Source organism: Microtus oregoni, unplaced genomic scaffold (genome assembly GCF_018167655.1).
Source record: "Microtus oregoni isolate MIOR12 unplaced genomic scaffold, Mior012 000000F_ref0000247, whole genome shotgun sequence".
In the NCBI taxonomy this organism is placed as follows: Eukaryota; Metazoa; Chordata; class Mammalia; order Rodentia; family Cricetidae; genus Microtus; species Microtus oregoni.
In genome coordinates this window covers 3,856,010-3,881,019 of record NW_024543059.1, presented here as the reverse complement: position 1 = coordinate 3,881,019, position 25,010 = coordinate 3,856,010, and the positions used below count along the sequence as shown (strand labels likewise).

Genomic DNA, 25,010 nt, shown 5'->3' with positions numbered 1-25,010 from the left:
GGGCCCTCACACTAACCAGGAAATAAGGGCGAAGGGGTGATGGGGAGCTGTTCTACAGAGCTTTCAGCTTACAGCAAGCTTTTCCAAGCCTGGGACCATGGTCTGGCCCTTTCCTTACTCTAATTGTGGAAGTCTGCTGGGGCTTATCAGTGGGTGTCTAAATCCTATGTGACCAGCTTGGTATTTGACAAAGTATCAGAGGGCAGGTGGCTAGCATTGGCCGTCGCCCCTCTGTGATCCCTTGCCCGGAATCTGGAACACCCACATCCAGAAACCTTTCTGTAGTAATGGCTGGTCTCCGAACAGAAGTGTTCCGCCCCCCCCCCCCCAAATAAATATGTTTCCTAATTAAAACTTGCCCTTTAAAGACTCACATTTTCTCTGTTTTCTTTTCCTTGTAACATATTACAGAATCAATAAGGGCAATGCAAATATCTTTAATACACACAGTTCCAACGGCTCTAATACTGCATCTGCCTCCATAAAAGAACCCCCTCCCCTCTCCAGGCCAGCAGATAAGCTCCCCTGGTTTGTTAAATGCCTTGGTATTTCACCCTGGCTTGGAAGGCACTTAGCTTTTCAGGGGAGTGGGGAGAGGCACTTTGAAAAGGGATAGAGTGGATAGGGAGGGTGCCCAGCCTTGTCTGTGTTTTCAATGACAGTCTTTAATTTTTATTATGAAAATAAGGAACATTCGTTATGCAAGTTAGAGAACATACAAAAACACACAAAAAAGGAAATACCTGTAAGTCATAATCCCACCAACCTGAGGCAATCATACCTAATAGCTGACAGATTTTTGTTTTTCTTTCCTTTTGCTACCCAGATAGTCTTGCTAGAAAATTTCAAAGTATAATTATCAATTCTGAATTCTGTTATAATTTTTTTACATAATAACAGTGATATTTTAATGGTGTGAAAAACTAGACAAAATATACTTTAAGAGTAATTGTATAATATTATCACAAAGCTTAATTCCCTTTTTACTTTTCATCCTTGACCTTTCAGGTTGTTTTGGTCTCTGTTTCCAGCATTATAATTGATGGAGGTCTTTCGTAAGCAGTGTCTCAGCCTTTGGTGCTATCCCTGGGATAGCATGTGTTTTCTGTGGCCCAACACAGCCGCATGGGAACATGTGTAGCCAACCACAGAGTTGGATTATCACATGATGATAGCAGCCTTCATTTCCCCTCTAGAACCTCTGCTTCCTTACGAACTTGCTCCACACTGCAACGAGAGTCGTTCCCTCCTCCTCCAGGATAACAAAACTCGAAAACAGGTTGTGTCTTTGGACTTTTAGACCCACAGCATCTAGTCAGTCACCCAAACGTGCTCACATCTCCAAGCTTTCCGATCTCTCCTGTCTTCTTCATTACAGCTGCCTTAGTTTACCTAAATGACTCGCTTGGTCCTATCTTTTGTCTCCCCGAGCTATCCGCCTTCCTTATTTTTCCCTCCTACTGCCGAATCATCTTGTGTCAGATAAACTCAAGAGCACATCCCTCCCAAGCGAAGAACCTTCAGTAGCTTTCTCCCATCCCCAGCAAGTAAGCTTTGGCTCTTGGGCTTCCATCATACCCCTCCATCACCGAAGCATGCTTACTGCTCTACACTTGGTCCAGTCATGGCCACCACATCCACGTATGGTTCAAGTTCCTCGTGCATCTGTGCATGTCCTGGCTAAGAGAGCAGCCCCTCTCCCTTCCCACTCTAGCCTGTCTTGAGAAGCTAAACTTGCAGGAAGCCTTTCCTGCCCCCTGAACCAGGATGGACACCCTGGGCTCACACTGCCCCTTTCAGGCAGACACACCTCCGTAAGTGTCTCTTTTTAAAGATAAGGACTGGCTTTGCTACTTCTTTGTTCTTGACCCGCTAAATATTTCAGCTGCCTATTCATTTACATGGGGGATAGTCTCCTATATATCCACCAAAACCAGAAATTAACATGGGCATATTATTACATAAATTTTATTTACCTTTTGCCAGTTCCCCCACTAATGCGTTATCCAGAATCACATGTCTTGGTTGGTGTTGCGGGAGGTCCTCCCACTCCTCCAGCCTATAGCTGCTGAGAGACCACGCCCCAATGGTCCAGCTATAGGCTGGAGGAGTGGGAGGACCTCCCGCAACAGGTTACTGTCATATCAACTGAGCTGTTTCTTTATCTGAGGCTACTCTGGAGTCCTGTTCGTGACTTTGCTGTTTTTGAATAACATGGAGCCCTCAGTTTGGAGCTATTTTATAAGCCTCAGTGATTAATTCTGGTTCTTTACTTCCTGTAGACATATCACAGAAATGGCATTATGTCCTTTATCATACAACATGCCAGGGACCCATGATGCCTGACACTGTCCCTATAATGTTAACTTTGGTGTTTTGATGAGGACGGATCCTGACAGAGTTTTCTGGTCTAAAGTTATTATTGTGGCTTTGAAAGGATCTGAATCTTGGGAGATACTCTGAGACTAGGTGATTATCTTGTTTCTCATCGAGTACCCACTGCTTTCAACCTCAGGGTCTGTCTTCCCATCGCTTGAAGAAGTTACGTAGCCTGAAGGTAATTTCCAGTGTTCTCGCTTTCAAACATCCCTTATGATCCCCATCATGAGCCTCGTGTTTTCATAAGGTCTCTACGTGCCACTGAAGAAATGGCACTTGCTCAGAGCATGTGTCCTTCTATTTCTCATTAAGCATTTATGAGACATGTCTAGGACACTGACGTCCAGAAAGCAGGGATGGCTGGCTTCATCCCTGAGCGGCCAGGGCCTGTTCCATACCTGGCACAGATCAGATGGTCAACGGTGCTCGCTGAAGGACATAACGTGAGTGCCCCTCATGATGGCAGTCAGCATTTGATGCCTACAGTGAGGGCACACAGGTGACAAATGACTTCCAAGACTTGACATTTCAGTTAGTCTCCGGCCTTTGTCATTGGTCAGTGTTCGCCCATCACGAGGATTTTAAGATTAGCCCGACTATAAAGCAATCTGCCCATCTCCATGTTTGCCTTCCTGCGCACTAAAGTGGGGATACCCAGCACCCCCCATTTTTTAAACCAGGATGGCTTTGTAATCAGCACAGGGTCTCTGGAACACATAGTAGCAGGTTTGTGTGCTTGTTTTTAAAGGCCCGAGCTTCCTTCCACATCAGCATGAAATCAGCACTGTCTCACCTAGCCTTCCCAAAGCTCCTTAGAGAGAGGTAGCAGAAGGTGGGAGAAGTGAAGGAAATCAATGCCGAGAACTTCCTAAGTACTCCAGGGCCTCCAGTCCATTGTTCTTCCTAGTGAGATGGCTATAACCTATTTTACAGGTGGGAATACTGAGACTGGCCAGGGAAATACTCTGAAATCAAGTCCTACAATAGCCAGCCTGAAGCAGACTGCGGGAGGGAAAACCTTTAGTCTCTCTGCAGAAAGCCCCTGTGAGTTCAAGCTGTCTCTTCATCACAAACAAATGTCCTTGCCTTGGTAAAGCGCTGGCAATTATGATCCAGATTCATAAGGGAAGGAAATTTTCTTGGGCTATATTCACTGCTGGCCCCCCGCCCCCCCAATCCCCATGATTGCTACCACAGGACTCAGAGCTGTTACCATGGTTCTGGAGAAGTTGTCCGAGGAAGGCCTGTCTTTAAGACATCTTGCATGCCCAAGGATGGAACCGTTAATTACCTTGGCCAAGCAGCAGCTGCGACTAGCAAAAACAACCCGGGAAAAGAGTCGGAGGTGTGGAAAAGCATTTCAGAGGGTTAGGCAAGGAAGAGGGCCAAGACCAACAGAGAGGTGTGACTCCGGAGAGAGAGGAGTCAAGCAACACAACATACTAATAAACAACTCCTGGGGGAGAAATGAGAACAAAAAACAAGAGGGAAGGAAGTACAGAAAAGTAGCGACAGGGAAGGAGAAAGTTTCCGAAAGGCTGTGAGGAAGCCGGAAGAAAGGGTGAAAAAGGAATCCGAGAAAAATACTGAGCATGGAGAATTCCAGAGAGAAAATGAGATGAGAAGATGGAGAAAGCAGCCCAGAGAAGGGGAGGAAGGAGATAAGGGAAGACGTGCACACAACAGAGACCTGTGAGAGGAGAGGAGGGCAAGCGGCCACGGGAGGAGGGGCTCATCACCTGTGTGGCGCCCCCCGGCGCCATGGTGCAGCCCTGCTCCAAGCGTGGCTCGCCGGGGCTTTTAGGATTGGCTCCCGCCTCCCATTCATGTAACCTGCGTGCTTGTGTGTGTGTGTCCGTGCGCGCGCGCGTGTGTGAGTGTGTCTCGCTTGCTAGCTCGCCCTGTGTGTAGGAGAGCGAGGGTGGGGGACGGAGGCAAGCAGGCGAGCAGGCAGGGAGGGGAAGAAGAGGAGGGAAGCTATTAAACACACACACTCACATACACCCGCGCGCTCACCCCCGCCCCAACCCCCAGAATCCTCGGGATTGCAGCTGTTTCATGTGGGGCAGCAGTGCTGGCAGAGACGCCGGCCGGGAGCGGCCGGGAGCCGGAGCCCGGCGTGTGCGCGCGGCTGGAGGCTCGCTGGGGCTCCACTCCCCGCGGGAGCTATTGTTGGTCTCGTCGGAGCTGAGCGCAGAACCCGGACCTGCACCTTCTTGGGCACCTCTATCCGGCTCGTGAAGCGGTGGAACCAGCAGCGCAGTGCCTTGCCTCCCCGCCATCCTCGTCCCCGCTTCCCCGGCGGTGGCAGCCTGCAGTCACGGTAAGGCGGCGTGATCAGCTCTACCAAAAAAGCACCTTGGGGATCGCCGCGGCGGCTCGCCAGCTCAGTCGCCCCTCTCTGCACTCGCTGGTCCGGGCAGCTCATGCAGTTCGCTTAGGGCTCCGGGTGATGCTAACCTGCACCCTTGTTCCGCACCGGGGAGGGAGGGAGGAAGAGGAGGCGAGCCGGGCGTCTAGGTTTGCCGGCAAGGCAGGGAGCTTGGAGCCCAGAGCCTCAGCCACCGCAGCGCCGGGAGTCCACCGCGAACTAGAGTCTGGGAGCGAGTAGTGGGGGAGAGTGGAGAGGTGGAAGCCAGCCCTAGACTCTGGACCGCGGAGGGGATCGGTCCAGGTTCGTCAGCTGCACCCGGCTCCCTTTCCCTGCCACGGCCCAGCCACCCGCAGCCCCTCTGCAGACTCGCCCGCCCCAGATTCCCGGCGGGCGCTGGAGGAGCCCACGAGGCGGCGCCGGGTTCCCGTGCTGCAGCCTGCCCTGCGGGGCGAGATCCAGCTGCAGCGGCCCCCGTGCGCGCTGCGGTTGGAGCCGGGAACCCGGGGCGCGACCCCCAAGCCGCATGCCCTCTGCAGCCCCACTGGCTCCTGCCTATCCTTGTTGTCCGCGTTGTTTCTCCTTTGGTTTGTCTCGGAGCGAGTTGAGGTTGCAGGCGCCAGGGTGGACTCTCTGGGGGTTCACGGGTGTGAGTGTGTGACTACTTGCAACCCCCCGCCCCCCAGCTTCGGGAAATGTGCTGTGTATTGAAATGTGATCTCTGAGCTTCTTAGTCATTTTCCTAGTGATTTAAAAACGCAGTCTTTACATTGGAGGAGCAGGCAGAAGGTGATGGCGCGGAATGTGTGTGTGTGTGTGTGTGTGTGTGTGTCCACATGTAACCCAAGAATAAGCCGCTAACTACTTTGAAGGAAGGGAGGAGGGATGGCTTGAATGGTCAGTGCTTCTTGGGTTCAAAGGTGGGTTTCTCTGGTCACTACCCTCCTCTTCTCTGCCCTGTCCCCGCCTAGGCCAGGTTGAAGAGTACTGGAAATTCAATTGCGTGGTCTCTAACTTTGGAAAATTGGCACCCCTTTCAGTGGGATACGTTAAGACCGTTTCTGAACTCGGGTTCTGTGTGGATGAGAGTTTTGGTCAGGTTAGACCTAGAACCCCTCCTCAGACCTCCACCAGTTCCCTACCCGGTCGCCATCCGCTCCCCTCCCTCCCCCCCGCAACCCTGGAGAGAAGGTTTGTACACATGCAGTTAAGACAGTGAGCCACCAACGCACCAACGTAGGCAACTACCGGGACGAGCAAGCCCGGGTTTGCGGGAATCTGAACGCACTACTGGCGTTTGATTAGCCCTGGAGATCGCCCTGCTGCTTTGTGGAAGGCGCCGGTGGGGCATGCTCGCGATCCTCAGCGCCGGGGCCAGAGGGTGCCCATGTGCTGAGCCGTGAGGCCGTGCACGGAGATCTGCCGAACAGTATCGCGGGCGATTATATAAGCTGCCTCGGTGGTTACCCAGAACTGTATTGCGAGCACCCGGCTCTTGCTGAAAGTTTTCCTGCTTGGGGATTGTAAGTACCTGGGAGGGAGATACACTTAATGGCGAGCTGGACATCTTGTTCAGCGGCGCCCACTTCTGAAATGGGCTTTTGGGTGCTAAAGCGCTGCCCTCAAGGAACCGGTTACTGAGGCCGGGACGGAGTGGGTGGAGATCCAAGATTAATCTGTGAAGAGGAGCGGTCAGAACTCGGGTTTCTTTGAGTCCTTGGAGCCTTCTGACTCGGGGAGGGGGGAGTTGGAAGGCCTTCCAGGGAACGTAGTTTTAGGAAAATCTGTGTTCTAGGAGACTGAAAGACTCTCTTCTTGGTCCCTCCCGGCGCCCCTCCCTGTCTTTAAATACAGCGTCCTTCACTTGCTTTGAAACCTGCGCTCCCACCCAAGTCCCTTTCAGAAATACCCAGGTGCCCCGGCACCCAGGCCCAGGTTGGGGTGGAGGTAGTGGGTTAAGAAGTAGAGTATTTGCCTCCGGGGCGGAGAGGAGCAACGGTTTAAGTACCTAATGCGGACGCGAGGGGAATGGGTACGTGGTATGGCTTCTGCCCCCTCGCCTCCCTCCTAGACCGAAAACAGTTTGTTTCGACTGCGCTCACCCCCCCCCCCCGCCTCCACTCCCCATCCCGTTCCTCCATTCGCTGCGGCAGCCTGTCGCACGCTGATGGGCTTTGATAGAGAACCACAGTAGTGGCGTGTTTTTAAAGCTTGTGTTTTCGCCTGTAGAGGGAAAAGCTATCCCAGCCCTGGCAGAACCCTGCGGAACGCTGAATTCTGGGACTTGGTGGCCCTGAACTCCCTCCCCCAAGTCAGAAGATAGCACGCATGGGTGGGGAGGGTTTTGTTTTCGCCACATTCCTGCGTCCTGAAACTCTGCATCCCCCCCTCCCCCCTGAAATCCCGGGTCTGTCTGAGTGTGTTCGGCGCTGTGAAATAAATCCTCCCTCGCGCAGACCTGTGGGGCTGTTCGGATTTCCTGCCTCTGCCACGATCCTTAACAATGCGATTGCAAAGCCGACGCCGGGCTGGGAAAAATCCCCAGGTGCCGGCCGGCCGCGTCCTGACCTTGCTGAAGGCGCCTTCGCCCAGGCTGCTTCAGCGGCTCTGGCACAGTCGCTGGGGCTGGGGAAGGAGGACCGCGGCCCGGAGGCGGCTGGGGTCGTTCCCAGGGCACGGCGGGAGTCGGTTCGCGGCCTGGTGGCTTGGGGGTGGGGATGGGTTCAGCGACAACCTGTTTCCAGGTCTGGGGACCAACACTTAGCTCCCCAGCCCTGCTGTTGGCCCCACGTGATTCGCCTCTTCATCCGCCTCTAGAAGTCTCCGGGAAGGGTTTTCCAGGGTTGGCTGCGGCCCCCTTCAGCTTTCTGCCAACCTGGGCTGGACGCCCTGGGCTTTAAGGCTTTTTGATGGCCTGATCAGTGGTCAGCGGCGTTGGCCGGTCCGCAGAGTGGGCGGGGCCTAGGCACTGAAACCCGAGCTGTGGCAGCCAAGTTCCCACCAGGAGCAAGACCCAGCCTGGGTCCCCAGCAAGCCTCCCTTCCTTCCAATGCCTGATCACTTTTTTTAAGACCCTGGGTGCGCTTCTTGCACCGTGAAGCTATACTTTGCTGGCTTCTACGTTAAAGTTACAAGGACTGTTTTCACAGGTGGTGGTAGCGAGAACAAGTTTTCTGCGTGTGTGTGTGTGTGTGTGTGTGTGTGTGTGTGTGTGTGTGTGTGTGTTGGAGAGGAGTGCAGAGGTTGGTGACTAGGCCAGACCATAGCTTGAAAGTGGAATTTCCCTGTTTCTGGGTATTGTGAAAGAATCCGTTTTCTTTGGTGAGGGTGACCAGGATGCCCTTTCTCTGAGTGGGATTGGGCCAGCCTGTGCTGGCCTGTCAGCAGTAGGCCCCCTTGGATGTTAAGAATGCATGACTGTCTCCGTAGATGCTCCTATGGTTTAGCGGCTTTCCCTCCTGGTACTGCTACTGAAGGGGCTGGGGACAGGAAGCAGGCTAGCCTGTGAAATTACCATGTACTTGGATGGAGAAGGTGTCAGGGACAGAGAGATTCCTTTCTCTAGAGATTTCTCCCGCTCTTGGTTTGCCAGTCCGGCTTTTAATCAAGTCATCTCTGGGTGGAAGCAGGCTTTGGGCATTAAGCCATGAAACCACCCTGTGGAGGAAAGAGTCAGTCCTTGCCCCGGGGTGGGGTGGGGGTGGGGGTGGGGGTCACAACCAGTGCTCAGTTTACAGAGGAACCCTGAGAGTAGAGCAAATGGAATGCTAAGCAGAGAGCAGATGTTCCAGCAGAAGGGTGGGGTTCGGGTTAGAGGACTCTCTTCCAACAGAATTGAATTCTTTCTGGTATAATCCCTTCAGCCTTTTGTTATTTTGTGGGAGCATGTTGCTGGGGATTCCACCGTTTAGGGATTGTGGCCTCATGGCCTGAGGCAGGTTATTTTGGGAGGTTTGCTTCTCTCCCCTGCATATTGTGATAATGCCACCTACTTTAGGGTGCTGTAAGTCAGCACTGGCGCCCCCTAAACCTCCAGCAAACATTCGTTGGGTGAGGTTACTCAGGGGAATCAACAGTGCCCCAAGAGCCAGCAAACATCGCATCCAAAGTCTATTTAAAACCAGCTTCAAGGGCTTGAAACAAAAATATCTTCTCTTTTCTTAGAAAAGTCATTTCCAGTTTTGTTAGAATTTGTGCTTCGTTGGGTCCATTTTTTTTTCCTGACAGAATTCCATCCTTGTGCAGATTGGCATATTATATAACCTGATATTTTCGGATCAGAAGTTACAACTCCAGGAAAAGAGGTGATGAGGAACTTAAGCGGAGACTGTTGGACAACACCAATGAGGGATTCGATGTAAGGCGCCCATTTACACCCTTTAACTGTGGCAGGGGTTGAAGAAATATGAGATTGGATAAGCACAGCCGTGCAGATGCTCACCTTGGCTGCCTGTCCTATACTGATAGACAGCTGCTCTGCCCAGGCCCAAGCTTAAAGAGTCTCCAGTCCCAGGACGTTCTCCCACACCCATAAATCTAAATAGTGAGACCGAGGAACAATGGGATTTAAATCACCCCCTTGCAGATTTGATTCTGAAAGCCTGGGAGAGTAAATCAAAGTCAGCTGTAGATCCAAGGGGCCAATTCTTACCTGGCTTCTTACATGGTCTGTCACACAAGTTCAGTGTGACTGAGAGCCGGATCATTCTGTCTTTCCTCGGCTCAGGCAGACAGCTGTAGGGGCCACTTTGAAAGCAACATGCCCCAGATCCCAGGCAGCTAAGTAACATGGCTTCCCAAACCTTCTAACTTTCCACAGGAAAGCAGTGAAACGTGCAAATATAAATGTGTATACATGTATACGCATATGTGCATACACATGCATGCATACATATATGGTGTGCACCGTGTAGGCTATGTATTTATTACTTTTATCGTTACTCTTTTGTTTCTGCTCAGATTATCTAGGTTATAATGTCACTGATGCAATTCAGACAGTATAGACAAAAAACAAAATCAAAGTAAGTTTACTTGCTGTTGGGGTTGTAGCTTGAGACTTTAGGAGTACAGAAAAAGTGATACCATGTTTATAATATTTTGAATGCTTATTCTTACTTAGTGATAAAATATATAGACCTATCCTGTTGTAGCCCACCACACGCGTGCGCACGCGCGCGCGCACACACACACACACACACAGGCAGCAGTTTCCTGTGTTAGTATAGAGCCCTGATGTTTTAATATGACAGCCAGTCCTTACGTTTTGATTTCTTGTTTACCTTTAGTGTTTTATGGTAACAGAACCACAATAAGCAGCTTAGTACATTCCACAGAATTTTAACATTCCCTTAAGACAAATTCCTAGAAAGTGGGGCTGCAGAGTCAAAGGCATGGGCTGTACCAGGGCTCTGCCACACATGAGAAGCGGTAGGGTAAACTGTGTTGTCTACCAGAATCCTGATGTTTACTTTCCAGTCCCCTCTAAGCTTGGGAACCGAGGTGGTGGCGGAAGATAGAGGTGAAGAGCAAACCTCACACAGGGGATTTGCATAACTTTGAGATGTTAGGCCGAGTTGATAGTCAAATCCTTTTCTTTTTCCAAGAACATTTTTTTTTCTTCTTCTCTGGCTGTCTTGGAATCATCACTTTGGTGCTGCAGCCAGCAGTGGAGCTGAAATATGTAAATATGTTCCTCACTCTTGTAGGTGGGGTTGGCTCCATGATAAATGACGAGCAGTTGCCTGGAGAAGTGAGCTTGCCTCCCAGCACTTGCAGAGGAGGTGGTGCCACTCTTTTCAGTCTTCTCTTCCCTTGGCTCAGAGACCTTTGGATGTCCTAGGCGGTCCCAGGAGGAGGCAGTGGAGAGGGAGACAGTTCCCAAAGCACGGTTGACCCATCTGCTAAGGGGCATTGTGCAGCAAATCCGCCCCTGGTTCCCTCCACTCTCCCAGGGCCATGGCGAATCAATCACCCACTCTACCTACTTGCTGTTACAAGAGCAAAATTAGTTGGGTGTCTTGTCCCCTTGGTATACGACCCGCTTCAATCAGAGGGTGCATTTGTCAGTCTTGCTCCTTCCCGTGTGACTTTTCTGTGACCCAGAAAAGACTTGCTCCCTGTGGTTAAATGACTTGTCATCTGACATAGAAGTCTGTGGCGCTCAGAAGGGAAGCCTCTCCTTTCCAAGGTGTCCCCCATCCTCAGCAAGAGAAAGCAGAAGTTCTTCTTAGATCCAGTGAAAAGGTCACCCCAGGGTTGTTGGAGGATGGCTTATCACTATATGCCAAGGGGCTCTGTTGCTCCCTGCCTCTGACTTCAAACAAAGTTTAGAAGCTGCTGCCTTTGCCGCCCATGCCTCTCTGGTTTCATCAGGGAAAGTGAGAGGATGTTTTGGTCGTTTGTTTTGTCTGAATATCAAATCCAGGCTTTTCTTTTGTTGGGGGAACAGGGAGAAGCAGACAAGTGAAGGAGTCCATAGAGCAAGCAGTCTTTGCCTTGTTTGTCCCCCGCTGGCTCTGTGCTGCGGAAGGTGGAGCAGCAGAGGTTGTCAAGTGCGATCACTTAACCATTAGCATCATAGAAAGCAAGCCTTAAAAAAATGGGTTTCAACTCGGTCTGAAGGCGTGCCAGGTTTCGTGTCCAAAGTACATACCGAGGAGAACATTCCCAAGAGCCTTCTTCTCTGATGTTCTTTTAGAACACGACAATAGTGACCCCAGACACCAAGCGGTTCCAGCTGTGTTTGATTTGGGGATCCGTATTCTAAGGAGAGCATCTGTCTTTCCTTGTGGCTCTTGGACCCTGGCAATCTCATTTGCACAGACATAGCTGGAAAGGTGTGGTGACCCCTCTTGTCTGAAGTTGTGAAGGAGGAAAGAGAAGGGTTAGGAATCAAGGGGACAACTTTCCAAGAGTCAGTGGAGTCTGCCCAGATGAGGAAGCCCCAAGGTCCCATGCTGGATCTGACACTGGATAGTAGGTCTCTCTAGCTCTCAGCCCCTCTGTTCCATAGAACGGCAACCTTCAAACTTTCTGGAATATCACATCATCAAAATTCAGCACTTAACCAAGTGATTCTTTTAAGAAAATTTCTCCTTTATTATTTCTTCTTCTTCTTCTTCTTCTTCTTCTTCTTCTTCTTCTTCTTCTTCTTCTTCTTCTTTTCTCCTTCTCCTTCTCCTCCTGCTCCTCCTCCTCCTCCTCCTCCTCCTCCTCCTCCTCCTCCTCCTCCTCCTTCTCTTCCTTCTTCTTTTCTCTGGGCCAACTTTGGGAGTAGATCAAGACATGTACAAATACTCATCATTATCACGTAAGCAATTAAAGTGCTTAAGAGCTTAAAAGGAATTCGTTCAAGCTGGTTAGGTGTCTACCCTCCCCGTCTCGTTTGTATTATTAATTTACCCATCCAACTTGTAATAATAGCAGCTCCACCGTGAAGACCCATCTCAGTATTTGCATATTGGTAGGACCTTCCCAGTGAGAGGGGTTTGTTTTGATAAGGTCCACAGTGAAAGGACCCAGTTCAGGATGAGTCAGAGAAACCAGCATTTTACTAAATCAACCCAGCCTTTCTTTGGCCTCTGGGTGAGAACTGGCTGTTTAAACGTTTTATTAAGGTGCAATTATTCTGAAAACCAGTTAGTAATGCAGCTCTTTGCAAACATTAATTAGCTGATCCCTACATCACCCCGCATGACTGATAAGTAGCATTAGCCCTCCATTTGAGAGAATAAATGGACACACGAAGCTGAGGGGGGAAGAGGCCAGCTCTTGCCCTGATGGAAGTATGGTAGCAGCAGGTGGAGTTAGGAGTCTACATGGGTTCTTCACTCAGTAGTATATGTTAACAGTGCTATAGACAGCATAGGGCTGCAAAAGCCAGTCCAGCAGTCACTCCTCACCAATGAAGTGAAATTTAACTAAGATGCAACAGAGCTAAGACTCCCATTCCGCAGCTGTGGAAGCTTTGTCGGGAGTTCGAGAGCCACCTGTGGATAGTGGCTGCTCTGATCGATGACCGCAGTTAAAGAATCCTTCCGTAGTTGTGGGAAGCTCTCAGAGGTAGCACTAGGTTAGATGATGGGGTTAATTAAAGAATAACGCAGAAGTCCTGGCCAACCATGGAACTCAAATGTAAAACGTTTCCAAACTGGCTGTCACATGAAGAACACCGAGTAGCTTGATCTGTGGCCCGGTGCTTCAGGGTCGCCATAGGGAGCCAACTGTAGACACCAAAGGATGAGCTCAAAGCCTATGGGTGCCACACGTCCCTTGTAAGATTAGCACCCTGCACCTTTTTGAAGGCCCATGCCATTGTTCATCCCTTTCCTTCTTAGGCAAGAGTATTTTTTTAAGACCATGCTTGGCACCTGGAGAGGAATTGGGAGGCAAGAACTCCCATTGGTGGAGATGCGAATGGATGTACCCTTTTTAGGAAAGCAATTGGGCCCTAGTCTCAGAAACACTCTCTTCTCCCTTTAGTCCACTATCCCAATTCTAGGGACCCAGCCAAAGGAGTCATTCAGAGACAGGCAGAGGAGTTTTCAGAGCAACCACATTCCCTGGAGTGTTGTTTATTAGATGAGCAAAGTGTAAAGAATGGGCTGGACATGTAGCTGGACGGTGGGATACTATACAACGTTTAAACGTTGTTTCTGATTTCTTTTTAATTAATCTTCCTTGCCTCCTTTGTATTTTTTATCTATTTACTTATCTAATTACTTACTTGCTTATCTGTTTATCTATTTAGGTTGGCCTAGAACTTACAGAGAAGTTCAGGGTAGTGTTAGTCTTGCAGCCTCCTTGCCTGGGCATCCCAAGTGCTAATTACAGCTGTGCGCCACCATACCCGGTGAGGTTTTCAACCATATTTAACTAGTAATAAAAGCATTTTATTTATTGAATCCCTATTTATACGTTGGGTGTAGTGTGTGTGCTTGTTCTTTTCTTGTTTGTATGCATGCTTATGGAGACCAGGGGCTGGCCGTGGCTAACTTCTCCAGCTATTCTCTGCCTTATTTGGGGGGGACAGGATCTTTCATGGAACTTTGAGGATACTAATTCAGCTAGAATGGCTGGGGAGCAAGCTCCAGGGATCCTATTGTCTCCACCTTCATAAGGCCGGATTACACCCTGGGGCCTCAGGTGTCATGTATAAAGCTAGTGTAACATTTGCTTGCTCTCCCAGTGCTGGGGAGGAGAGATCCCTGAAGTTCACTGGCCAGTTAGTCTAGCCAACTTGGCAAGCTCCAGATTCAGAGGAGAAAGAAAGAAAGAAAGAAAGAAAGGAAGGAAGGAAGACAGGAAGGACGAGAGAGGGAGGGAGGAAGGGAAGGGGGGAGGGGGGACTCAGGTGACTCAGATGAGCAGGGTGGGATCATGAGAAGAACAACAGCTTCGGAGACTGTTCAGAGGAAGAACTGGCACTCAGACCCTGGCCATCACCTTCCTGGCATGGAAACCTTGGGTCAACCTTCTGTGCTCCACAGTCCTCATCTATTAACAAAGAGTGTAGTAAATCAACCTCATGTCTCATGGCAGTGAGGATTCGGTGTTCACCCTAGTAAAGACCCAGCCCAAGCAAGTAAAGATGCAGATGACATTAGGGCCTGTCTGGAATTTATGATGCTCCTAGGAGATTTTTGGGATCTCCAGTCTCCAGAGGAAGGTAGAAGCCTCTTGTGAGTCTAGGATCTGATTCTGAATGGCTGAGCCGAACCTGGTACAGATGTGGCTGACTGTGGTCCCCATCTGTCTCTGGTGCAGACTTGGAAGCAGACTTCCTCCTGATCCGTTGTCTTCACGGGCTTCCCTGCAGTGCACAGCACTGAAATGCTGTGTAAGCCCTTAACCAGTCCCTATCCTTGCCGCTCCTCTCTCCCAATGAATAAATAAAGCTGGAAAGCCTTGTTTGCAGGGTTGACTGATTAAAATCCAAAGGGTCCCTAACTCAAAAGTTGTCCCCAGCTGCTAAGTGACATTGACTGTGAGGCTCAGTGTGAAACTACATTCCAGGAACTGTCTAGGACTGTAGGTCAGTACACTCCCTGCAACCTTAAACAAGCTCCCAAGCTTTCTCCCCCGGCATCTCAGAGTGGTACTAAGTTACCACTCCCGGTCTTCATGCCATCTCTCTGTGGGACCTTGACAAGCTACTTAACGTCTACATGCCTCAGTTTTTCTGTCCATCAAATGGGAATAATATTGAGAAGTTGGCAGGGTCGTGAGCATGGTTATTGGGAAAGATCATTTATGACAAGCTTAGGAGTCCTTGCAACTGCTGAGGCAATATGACTATTCCCAGAACCTTAAAAGTGATTTATTGACTTTTAGCCCAGTAGCAGAGGGTTTGCTTGGCACTGCAGGGCTCTGGGTTCGATCCCCAGAACCACAATAAGCAAACAGAAACAAAAAGGAAAGAAAAGTAATTGACTGAGGTACAGCGAAACTCTGGTTTCCTTTTTTCTTTAATTGCTGGTGGCTCTCCCTTGTGCTGTGGTTTTGTAGAGTGCTTCTGGAAATGCCAGCACAGTGAAGGCTGGGTTCTGCCTTGTCACCTGGTAGCTGTATACATTCAAACAAGGTGCATAGAAATTCTCTGAGCATCCACCTTCTTTTCAGTAATAAAATGGAAAATTGAAGTCTGTCTCCTAAGGGTTTGTGTGGTACTTGTGTAGTATCTTTTGGTGAGTATCTTTTGTACCAGTTTTGGCCCCTGGCATTGGCATATTTCTTACTCCCCCATCTGCTCAGCTCTGGTTCTCTGACCTTCTTCTGAAGCCTGCCTGTGCAATTCAGCGGGCTGGGGAGGATCAGAGACATAGGAGGATTTGAAGATACTGGTTGCAAGGTTGTATAAGCCTGGCTCCAGGAGGACGTTGGCATCCTTCGCCATTGATAATGAAGGTACCTGCAGAAGCAGAAAGTCAGACATCTCTGGTGAGCAGGTCCTGGTTCAGTATCAGCTGTCTCTTTGCTCCCTGCACCAGCTTGATCATCTACAAAACCATAAGGATTCTCTTCCTGCTGTTGCCTGAGATTTCTGTCCTGCCCTGTCCTGCAGCTGTTTAGTCCCAAAGAAACACACAGAGGCTTACATAAATTATAAACTAGTTGGCCTATTAGCTCAGGCTTCTTATTAACTCTTACAACTTATATTAACCCATAATTCTTGTCTGTGTCAGCCATTTGGCTTGGTACCTTTTATCACCCAGGCATTCTCATCTTGCTTCCTCTGCATCTGGGTTACCACTGTAGACTGAGTCTTTCCTCATCCAAGAATTCTCCTGTTCTCCTTGCCCCGCCTCTATCCTTCCTGCCTGGCTACTGGCCAATCAGCGTTTTATTAAAATAATACTACAAGTGACACGCTACAAGACCATTGTCCCACAGCATCCTGCTTCTCCGAACGACTGTTCAATGCTAGTTATAGTTTCATTTCAGTGCCTGACAGGGATTTCTAACCCCGTCTCTGCAGTAGAGTCACGCGGACGTCAAAGACCAGCCCCTTTCCCCATGAGTGCTTTACCTTTGTGTGTGTGTGTGTGTGTGTGTGTGTGTGTGCGCGCGCGTGCGCGCGCGCGGTGGGGGAGGGGGGCCAGCAGAGCTATTGTCCTGATCACAGAGCACAGCCAGGGCTGAGAAATGACTCATAGAGTGAAGCTTCCTTAAATGTCAGTTTCTTTTCCTTTTCAGAAGCAGAAAGCCCATACTGAGTAATTTATGTATGAGGTGAGTGACCTAATTCGCTAAAGCCAGGAGACTAGAATATGGTAATCAAGGCTGTTGGCTCTGCCCTCCACCCTGCCTCTGGCAAACTGGGGCATCTCAGTGGGAAAGTCAGCCTTCTCCCCAGGCCTGTTCTGTTCCCTCCAACCAGAGGAAGGCCTTGCCTTGCCTGGAGGTGTCAGGCTAGGTCTTTGGGCTACCTCTGCTCTTTTATGTGTTCTCATCTCCTGGGCTCTGCCCAGCAACCACTCCTGCATGACATCCCCCAGCCTGTGAGGGCTCTTCTGATTCCCTGGGGAGAAGAGAGGATGGCCTCATCTCTTATGGTGGCATGCCAAATGCATATCTCATGGTAGCCACCTCCCAGAATTGTGCCAGAGACTTGGCATTGTGGGAGAGTCTGGAGGCTCTGCAGTTTGGAGGATTTAGGGGATTTGACATCTCGTCCATGGCTACAGTTTTTTCAGCGGTCCTTGGCCAGGAAAGATGCTTGCTCCGAAAGCCTGATAACCTGAATATGATTCTTGGAGTACGTGGAAAGGTAGAAGGAGACAACACATTCTACAGAGTTGTCCCCTGATCTCTCCACATGTGCCGTGGCATATGTGTCCTCCTCCAAGCCATGAGCATGCACACATGCAAATAAGTATGAATACTGTTAATATAAATAGTAAAAATGAAGAAATTCTTTACTCCTTTGGATGCATTCTTCTTGATAGCATCTCAAATCTGGAAAAGTGAGTTGTATTGTATTGAGACAGGGTTTCTCTGTGTAACAGCTTTGGCTGTCCTGGAACTAGCTTTGTAGACCAGGCTGGCCTCAGACTCACAGAGATCTGCTTGCCTCTTCCTCCTGAGTGCTGGGATTAAAGGCCCGCACCACCACTGCCTGGCTGTATAGAGAGAGGCCTTTTAAATTTAGATGGAATAGTCCATTTCTTTAGTCCCAACAACCTGGGATTCTAAGGCAGGCAGATCACACATTCAAGGCTAGCATAGGCATCATAGAAAGGCCTGCTCCAAGAAACAGACAAAAAAAAATAGCAAACAAGAAATACCGTACAGCATGTAGGAACTAGCTTGAGACTTGTTAAGGTATAGGTTCTCAGGGTTGCAGAGATGACTCAGTGGGTAACGTGCTTGTCACACAGAGAACCAGAGTTTGGAGCCCTAGTGCCCATGTAAGAGCTGGGCATGTTGGCCTCTTCTGTAACACCAGGTGGGGGGGGAGCAAGGGAGAACGATGCCCTGACCAGCCAGGCTGGTAGGAATGTTGAGCCTCAGGTCCAGTGCTAGCCTTATCTTAAAAATAAGGCATCAAGAGACGGGTAAGAGATACCCGACGTCAATCTCTGGTCCCTAAATGCACATGGAGAGAACTGTGCACCCATGCCGCTGAACACACTGACGCACAGCACACATACAACCCCTCGCCACACTCACAGAGTCTTCCTCGGCAGATTGGAGAGTGGACCCGAGAGTCTGACAAGCTCCCGGTAGATACACGTGCTGCTGGTGGACACCCTGCCACTGCCCCTTTGCTGGGCAGGGCTCTAAAATCTTGGTCTTCCACGCTGCTTCTACTTTGTCCTCTTCGTCTCCTCAAGTCCACAAGTACCAGCTGTGGACTGTCACAGAACAAATGAAGTCTGTCCATTGTGTGCCTCTGGCTGTCAGGATTGCTATGGTCTCTGTGGCAGCAGCTGCAGCACGCCAGTCAGCGTAGTAAACAGTGGCCGTCTTCGTCATGCAGTTGCACATGTAGTTGGGTCTCGCTGCTCTCCAGGCTTCCTTACCATCCCTCCATCTATTAAATATTATGACATATGGTGGAGGAGGTAGCAACTTTATTATTAAAGTATTGCGTTAAAGATGGTGTGGTTTTTTTTTTTTTTTATGTTCGGGGATAAGACATACAGTTGAGTGACCAAGCATTTGCCTAGCACACATGAGGCAATGGGTTCGGTTTTCTGCATTACCAAAATGAAAAAAAAAATCATTTGTTTATTTGTCCCTTATGATGGGAACACTGCACTCCACACCAGCATATTTAGGAAGCCTAAGGTAACCCAGATAGTAAGGGAGAGCAAAACACATCCCTTTGGCCATACAAACAAGAGTTCTGTCTTCTCAAATGTATCGCTTTTCTGTGCAAGTCTTTGAAAAACACTCTTTTAGATATATTTCTTGTTATTTTGTGTGCTTGAGTGTTTTGTTTGCCTGTGTCTGTATGCACCAGACACATGGGGCCTGGAAGTGGGCTTCAGATGCCCTGGAACTGAGGTTACTAATGTTTGTGAGTTACTATCTCTCTGGTCCCTTGCCTGATATCCTAATCTTCCTCTACTCCTGTTCACTCCTGCCACTAGAGCGAATTAATACACGTTATTTTCTGACTTTAATGTTAAGGTCATTTCCCATGGCATTACGTTTTTCTCTCAGCATGTTATTTAGATATGTAATTTTCCATCATAAGGATGTGCCGTTGTTTCTCTAATTTCCTACTGCGGTTGCCAGTTTTCTACCGCTGTAAATAACGCTGAGGTTCACAGAGCTGTGGGATTTCGTTTAGTTCCTTTCACCCGTTCTCTTTACTTGAAATTTCTAGGTCAGAAACGATCCGGCATTTCAGATCATTCGGTGTGTGCTGCTCCTGGGTCCCCAGAAGCAGGAAGCAAACACGGGTTCCCCTAGTCTGGGAGATCGTCCCAGTTTGATGAAGTATGTTTTCATCATTTCTATGTTAATCTGGGAGTAAGGAGACCATCAACTTGCCATGGATACCGGGTGGTACCTCTGGAGACCTAAGAGCAGACGACTCCACCGCGCTCTTCTGGATGTGTGTCCTAACCTGTGTCATGCCAGGGCCAGCAGGTGACACAGCTGAACACAGGCCACATATTCTTTCCAGAATGCCTGAATAGGTGAGGATGCAGAGAGGAGAAGGAAGGGACTTGCAGAGTGCTCTCCAAACTCTCGCCTTCTGAGTCTAACCACCTCTTCGATAATTCTCTCGAATAATCTCATAGCTCTCTAGAACTTGATGTGTCCCAAACTCATTCTGGCTTCAAAGATTGTTCTGCCTATCGTCTTTGGCCTATCCTGACCAGTGGCAACTACATCCTATGCTTCCTAGGTCCCATACATTGGAGTCACCTTCAGTTCCTGTTTTTTTTTGTTCCCATGTCTGAATGCAGATGCATCTGGAGTCTTGTGAAGGTGCACCTTCAAACACAGACCCAGAAACTGACATATTTTCATTATCCTTACGGCTGTCATCTTGGTCTATGTTCATCTTCTCCCGTCTGGGTTGTGGCACCTTCCTGCCCTGGGTTCCCAGTCTGTCCTTGTCCCCTTGCAGTGTCTTATCATCCTAGCAGCTAGAATGATTCTCTCATTACATCTATATTTAAATCCTATATCAAAATATAACTCTGGCCTTGTCCCTCCTCTGCTCAGACCTCAGTAAGGGATTCTTACTCGCCTCAGGGCAATGGCCAACGTACTTTCAAAGTCTACAAAGCACCCTCACCAGGCTTACCCACCTGCTTCCTGCCCCAATCACTCTCCCACACTTTGAAGAACACTGGGTCCACTTTTGCTTCAAGGCTGTTCCCTTGCCTGGGATGCTTTTCCCTTTGATATTCCCATAGGTAATGGCCTACCTGCTGATCTCTGTTCCATCGTATCAAACCTCACCCTGACAATCTAGTTACAGTCAGAACCTTGCCCTGACCCCTGCTCTACTGTCCCACTGGTCCCTAACCCTGCTGGATGCTTTCTCCTTCCCCTCGTGTTCAATGTTACGCTCGAGTGTTTCTAACAAGATCCCCCTGGCTGCTCTGTTGAGAATAATCTGAAAGGAGGAGGTGGGTCAAGGGCAGAGCGCGCTATGTAATTTCCTTATTTATTGCACTTATTGGCTGGAAATGGATAAAGACTACCCAAAGAGGCACAGCAGAGACTGTTTATTCAGAGCTTGTTAGAACAAGGGAGTCTGCCTCCATCCCTTGCCTTTGTCCGTGCCTCGAAGGCAGGCAGGGGAGTAGTCAGCCTTACAGCGAGAGAGCAGGGGAGGTTTCAGGCTTCTCTGACTCTCTGATTGGAGTCTGTTGCCAAGGGAAGGAAGCCAACTAGAAGCCAGCATCCTACAAAACTGGTTTAGAAAGTGGATTCGCCTTCCTCTAATTTCAAGCGGGGGCAAAAGTTGGGAAAGCTGGAAGGTCGGAGTCGTGGATCAATTTGGCCAGCGGCTACTGAAGCGCTGGGTCATAGATCTGTTTTTATATCTGTTCTGGCCAAGGTTTCTTCATCTTCATCTCCTGTGATTTCTCTTAATCTCCGTGGAGGTAGAGATCGTTGCCTTTTGCTCACAGAGGAAACCCCAGTGCCTTGGCAAGTGAGTCTGGCAAGGTCACCCCATTTCATGTTTGGCCGAATTGTACAAGGCTTCTAGTCTGCGTTGTCTCATTTGGTCCTTGCGACAAACCCAGTGAGGTCTTTTTAAAATGACATGTTGATTTATTGTTTATGTGTGCATGTCTACGAGCGGGCGTGTGCATGTGCTCCTCCATCTGGAGGTCAGAGGACACTCTGTGAGTCAGGTCTCTTTATCCCATGTAGGTCCCAATGATCAAGCTCAGGTCGTGGGACTTAGCAGCCAGTGTCTTTTCCCACTGAAACACTTCACTTGCCGTCTGTTTAATACAGGTCCTGTCGGGGCAGTGGAGACTCTATAGCAGCAACACTGCCCCCACTGAGAGGTCTTCTTCTGCCTTCTTTCCAAAGGTGGTTCAGAGAGGTCAGGCATCTAGCCCTGAGCCGCAGTGAGTCAGAGAACCCGCTCCATAAACAAATCCACCTGGCCCTGAAGCAAATGTTCCTCCTGTAGAGGTTTCTACTTAGCTCATGGGAAATCGAGGAGGTGGGGAACTTTCCCAGCGGCAGAAACAAGATTCGTCCCATCTCTAGCAGACACCTACCATCCTTGCTGAATTGAACCTTGTTTTTGGAAATATTCTGAGCTCTTGGAAGGTCCCTTTAAAGCTCTCTCTTCAGTTGCCAAATATATATGTAGCATGGGAAAATTCATTCCAGACTTGAGTTTGGGTGACAGCCCCGTAGCATCAAAATAGACACACACACACACACACACACACACACACACACACACACACCACATACATTTAGGGCTGCCTGTAATTTCCAGAACATTCTTAGAACTTTTCAAGTTGAAAGCATTGCCATGGCAATTCTCACGGTTGTCATTTCTTGATCTGTTGTCACCCTTCTCAGTTTGCCATCCCTATAGTCACCACCAAATTTAGTTCTCCTGTTCAGAAATGGACTCCAGAGGCAGGCCAGCAGGTGTCCCATACCAAAGACAGGGGGCGACGGTCAGGAACCCTGCAGCAGACTCTGTGCTGGAGCACGGCTCTGTGTGCCCATGTAAGGACTCTGCCAGCCGTATTTATTAGGCTCCATTGTCTTCGGTGTAAACAGTAGAGCCACGTTTGAATATAAGCCTGCCTGGCTTGGACGTCAGTACTCCAGATCTCAGCAGTATGTATCCAGGACGTTAGGGCCAGTTTCTTATGGGTCCATCAATAGGTCCTTCAACAGTTATTCCCCTAGGGATTTAGATGCTGAGGGGGGTTATGCTGGCTGGAAAGCTGTCTTCAGCTCTGCCGCTAGGAGTTTATTCACTAAGTACTGGCCTACCGAGGGGGGGTGAGCCTCCAGTCTCTGAAGGAGAGCAAGGAGGTTGAAAGTCCTGAGGGTAAACTCCTTGCAGGGGCTAGAACAAAAAGCACTCAGTGTCCTCTTCCAAGATCCAGAGCGAGAGTGGCTGGATTCTTCTGGTGGGGTTCCTCAGCAGGGTCCTGGGCACCACCCTAGAATAGGTTAAGCAACAAGTGATTGCTCTCAGTGCACTCCAGCATGGACTACTGTGGGAAGACAGAGGAGTAGGCATGTCTGCTCGGAACTTGGGGCTCTTAGGATCCAAGGGAGTATTGTAAAACACCGTGGTGGGGTCAGGCTGACCTCTGCTTACATAATGGCTCAGCCATCTCTGCCTGAGGTTTTCTTAACCTTGGCCCCATTGTCTGGGTGATTGCGCTAACCTGTCTTCTGCATTGTAGGATAGACAGTTGTTACCTCCCAATCGCTGGTTTCTGGTGCCTTCTCCACCACTTCTGACAGGCTACATTTTCTGAGACGTTGTTAAATGTCACCCAGGAGGGGGATACGAGATTGTCTCTGGTTGAGAACCGCTGTACTGACGTGTGTGACCTTTGGCCAGTTACCTACACTTTTGGATTTAGGGTTTTTCTCGTCACCATGAGGTGACAAGACCAGCTTATGGGCTAAGTGGGAGGATGCCAGATGAGATTCTAGCGGAGAGCCTGGCTCAGGGCAGATGCATTTGGGGAAAGAGCTCTCATTCCCACGGTGCCTGGCAGAGGCAGGAGAAGCTCCCAGAAGAAAGAAGAGCTTGTGGTCGGACTGGAAAGATGAGAGCATGTTTTCCGTAAGGACGTGAACTGCTGTGGTCAGGGCTATTCTCCCTCCTCCGTCTACCCACACAGGCCTACTCTCGCTTGCTCACCGCCCTTTCTTCTTTCCCGTGAAAGAGACCCCGTGGCCTCTTAGCTTCCAGACGAGGTGAGTTTGATTCTGGCCTCCCGTTGAATTCTCCCAGGGCCTTCCTCCACAGATGCGCACGGACTTGCCCTGTGTCCCCGAGCGGTCCAAGAACAGCCGCTCTTCCCCCATCTTGTTAAGTAGAGAGCGGACATTTCATCCCGCGCAGCTCCTCTGCAAGAGAAAACGCCCCGCCCCGAGAAAGCTTTCAGATCAGGGCTGGGTGAGGCAGCCAGAAGCTGAGAATGTGGCTGAATATTTCATGGACACCCTTTCAAGCCAGACACTCGGTTCTGGAGGACGGTGTGGGGGAGAAGCCAGGAGCTGGGAGTCAGACTGCCTCAGCAAGCCCTGCCTACCTGTTGGAACTTATAGGGGGAAGTCTCTTTATTTCCTCAAAGTTCCTTTCCTTACCTATAAAAACATGGAGGCGTGCATCTGCTGTAGAGGTTGCTGGAAGGCTCTAGGGGGCGATATAGGGGGAGGACCTGGCAGGCAGGGTCCTTCATTCTTAGTATCTCTGTTGGAACTGTCCTTTCTATTCCTAGAGTTTAGTGGTTCGAGAGACAGCGCTATCCTGAAAGATATAGACCCGTGGTCTTGTCTGTCTTCTCTTTTAAATTTACACTTTGGGACCGGGCCTGGAGTCTTCGGAGGGCGGACCAGAAGACCAGATGTAGAGAACGCTTTTCCCGTGCTTCCAGCAGCCCAGCTGAGCATACTTCGGATTTAAAAATAAGCCAGCCTATCAGAAGGCAGTTTTAAAATATAGCTGTGGCAAGCAAATGCCTGCCCTGCTATGGCGCAAAAAAATGAGTCATTAGAAAGGTCAGAGGGAGCCTAGGAAGCTCCCAAGCTCCACCCGCACCCCAGGCCCAGCTCCAGCCAGGCCCGACCCTCACTCCTCTTTCTACCGGGGAGCTGAGGTGGTTGTAATAAAAACACGAAGAGTACGGTGTTTTGTAACTATTTTTATACCGGCATCAGACTTGATGTTAGTGCTCCTGAATTATTTAACATTTTTCTTGCTCAGCTGGCCTCTGCAGCGAGTTTCTCTTCCAGGGCGGAGGGACTTGTTTGATGGGAAACCAAGGAGGCAGACAGACACTGACTGTAGGCCCTCTGCTTTTTCTCAGGAGAATAACAGCAGCATCGGGTGTCGTGGTAGGGACCCGTTACCTCCCCGGTCAAGGGAGGTGGCAGGTAGCTTGTCTCCACTTTGCAGGCAGAGAAGGTGAGTAGCTTGTGTGGCCAAGCCCAGCAGAAGGGGGTGGGTGGAGTCTTCAGGCACACGGGTCTTTCTGACTCCAGAGCTGGTGCGGTTTCTATCGGAAGGCCCTGTACAACCTGCCACACTCTATCATACGTACATATATGTACACATAGGCTCATGTCACCTGTTGGCTTCCAGGGTGCCAGGTCACATCGCCCCCTGAGAGTACGAAGGTGAACAGAGGTGAGAAGATGAGCCTCAGAAGGCCTAGGAGTGGGAAGAGGCGTGGCCTTGTGGTTCCCGTGCCTTGCGTCACGCGGAGATTGCTGGTAGCTGTAGTGGGAAGCTGGTTCAGAGCTCTTTGCAGTTCCCCAGGGCATTTTAACGTGAGTCCATCAGCTCTGTGGGCATGTGCAGAGCGGGGAGAGCCCCTCCCTCACCTCTCTGCCTCTGTATCTTGGGCCTCTTTGAGGGGGTGATGATTGGCAGCTTCAAACCACCCCTAACAATGAGAAGCGAGGAGATGGACTCTTATCTGCCGCTTCTCATAATTAAAGTTCATCATGGACTTTCAGTGGGCATTTGAAATAGACATCTGGGCTGGAAAGAATCCTGCTGCGGGTGGGCATGGGCTCACTGCTGCTGCTCCAGTGTTATCTGTTTCTCTCTTTCAGA

The 25,010-nt window shown here is 49.8% G+C and overlaps 1 protein-coding gene across 8 annotated transcripts in view; it reads left to right on the top strand.

The window, feature by feature from the left end:
* Positions 1 to 4,317: 4,317 nt before the first annotated feature.
* Positions 4,318 to 25,010, top strand: part of LOC121459150 (teneurin-4) — a 667,715-nt gene continuing 647,022 nt past the window's right edge. For 6 of the 8 annotated variants that reach the window (XM_041669301.1, XM_041669124.1, XM_041669214.1 and 3 more), the window contains exon 1: positions 4,318 to 4,702. The gene's annotated coding sequence lies outside the window, so the exon portion shown is untranslated. Of the gene's footprint in view, positions 4,703 to 6,162; positions 6,274 to 25,010 lie in introns of those variants that run through there. The other 2 variants (XM_041669032.1, XM_041668787.1) reach the window with 2 other exon arrangements.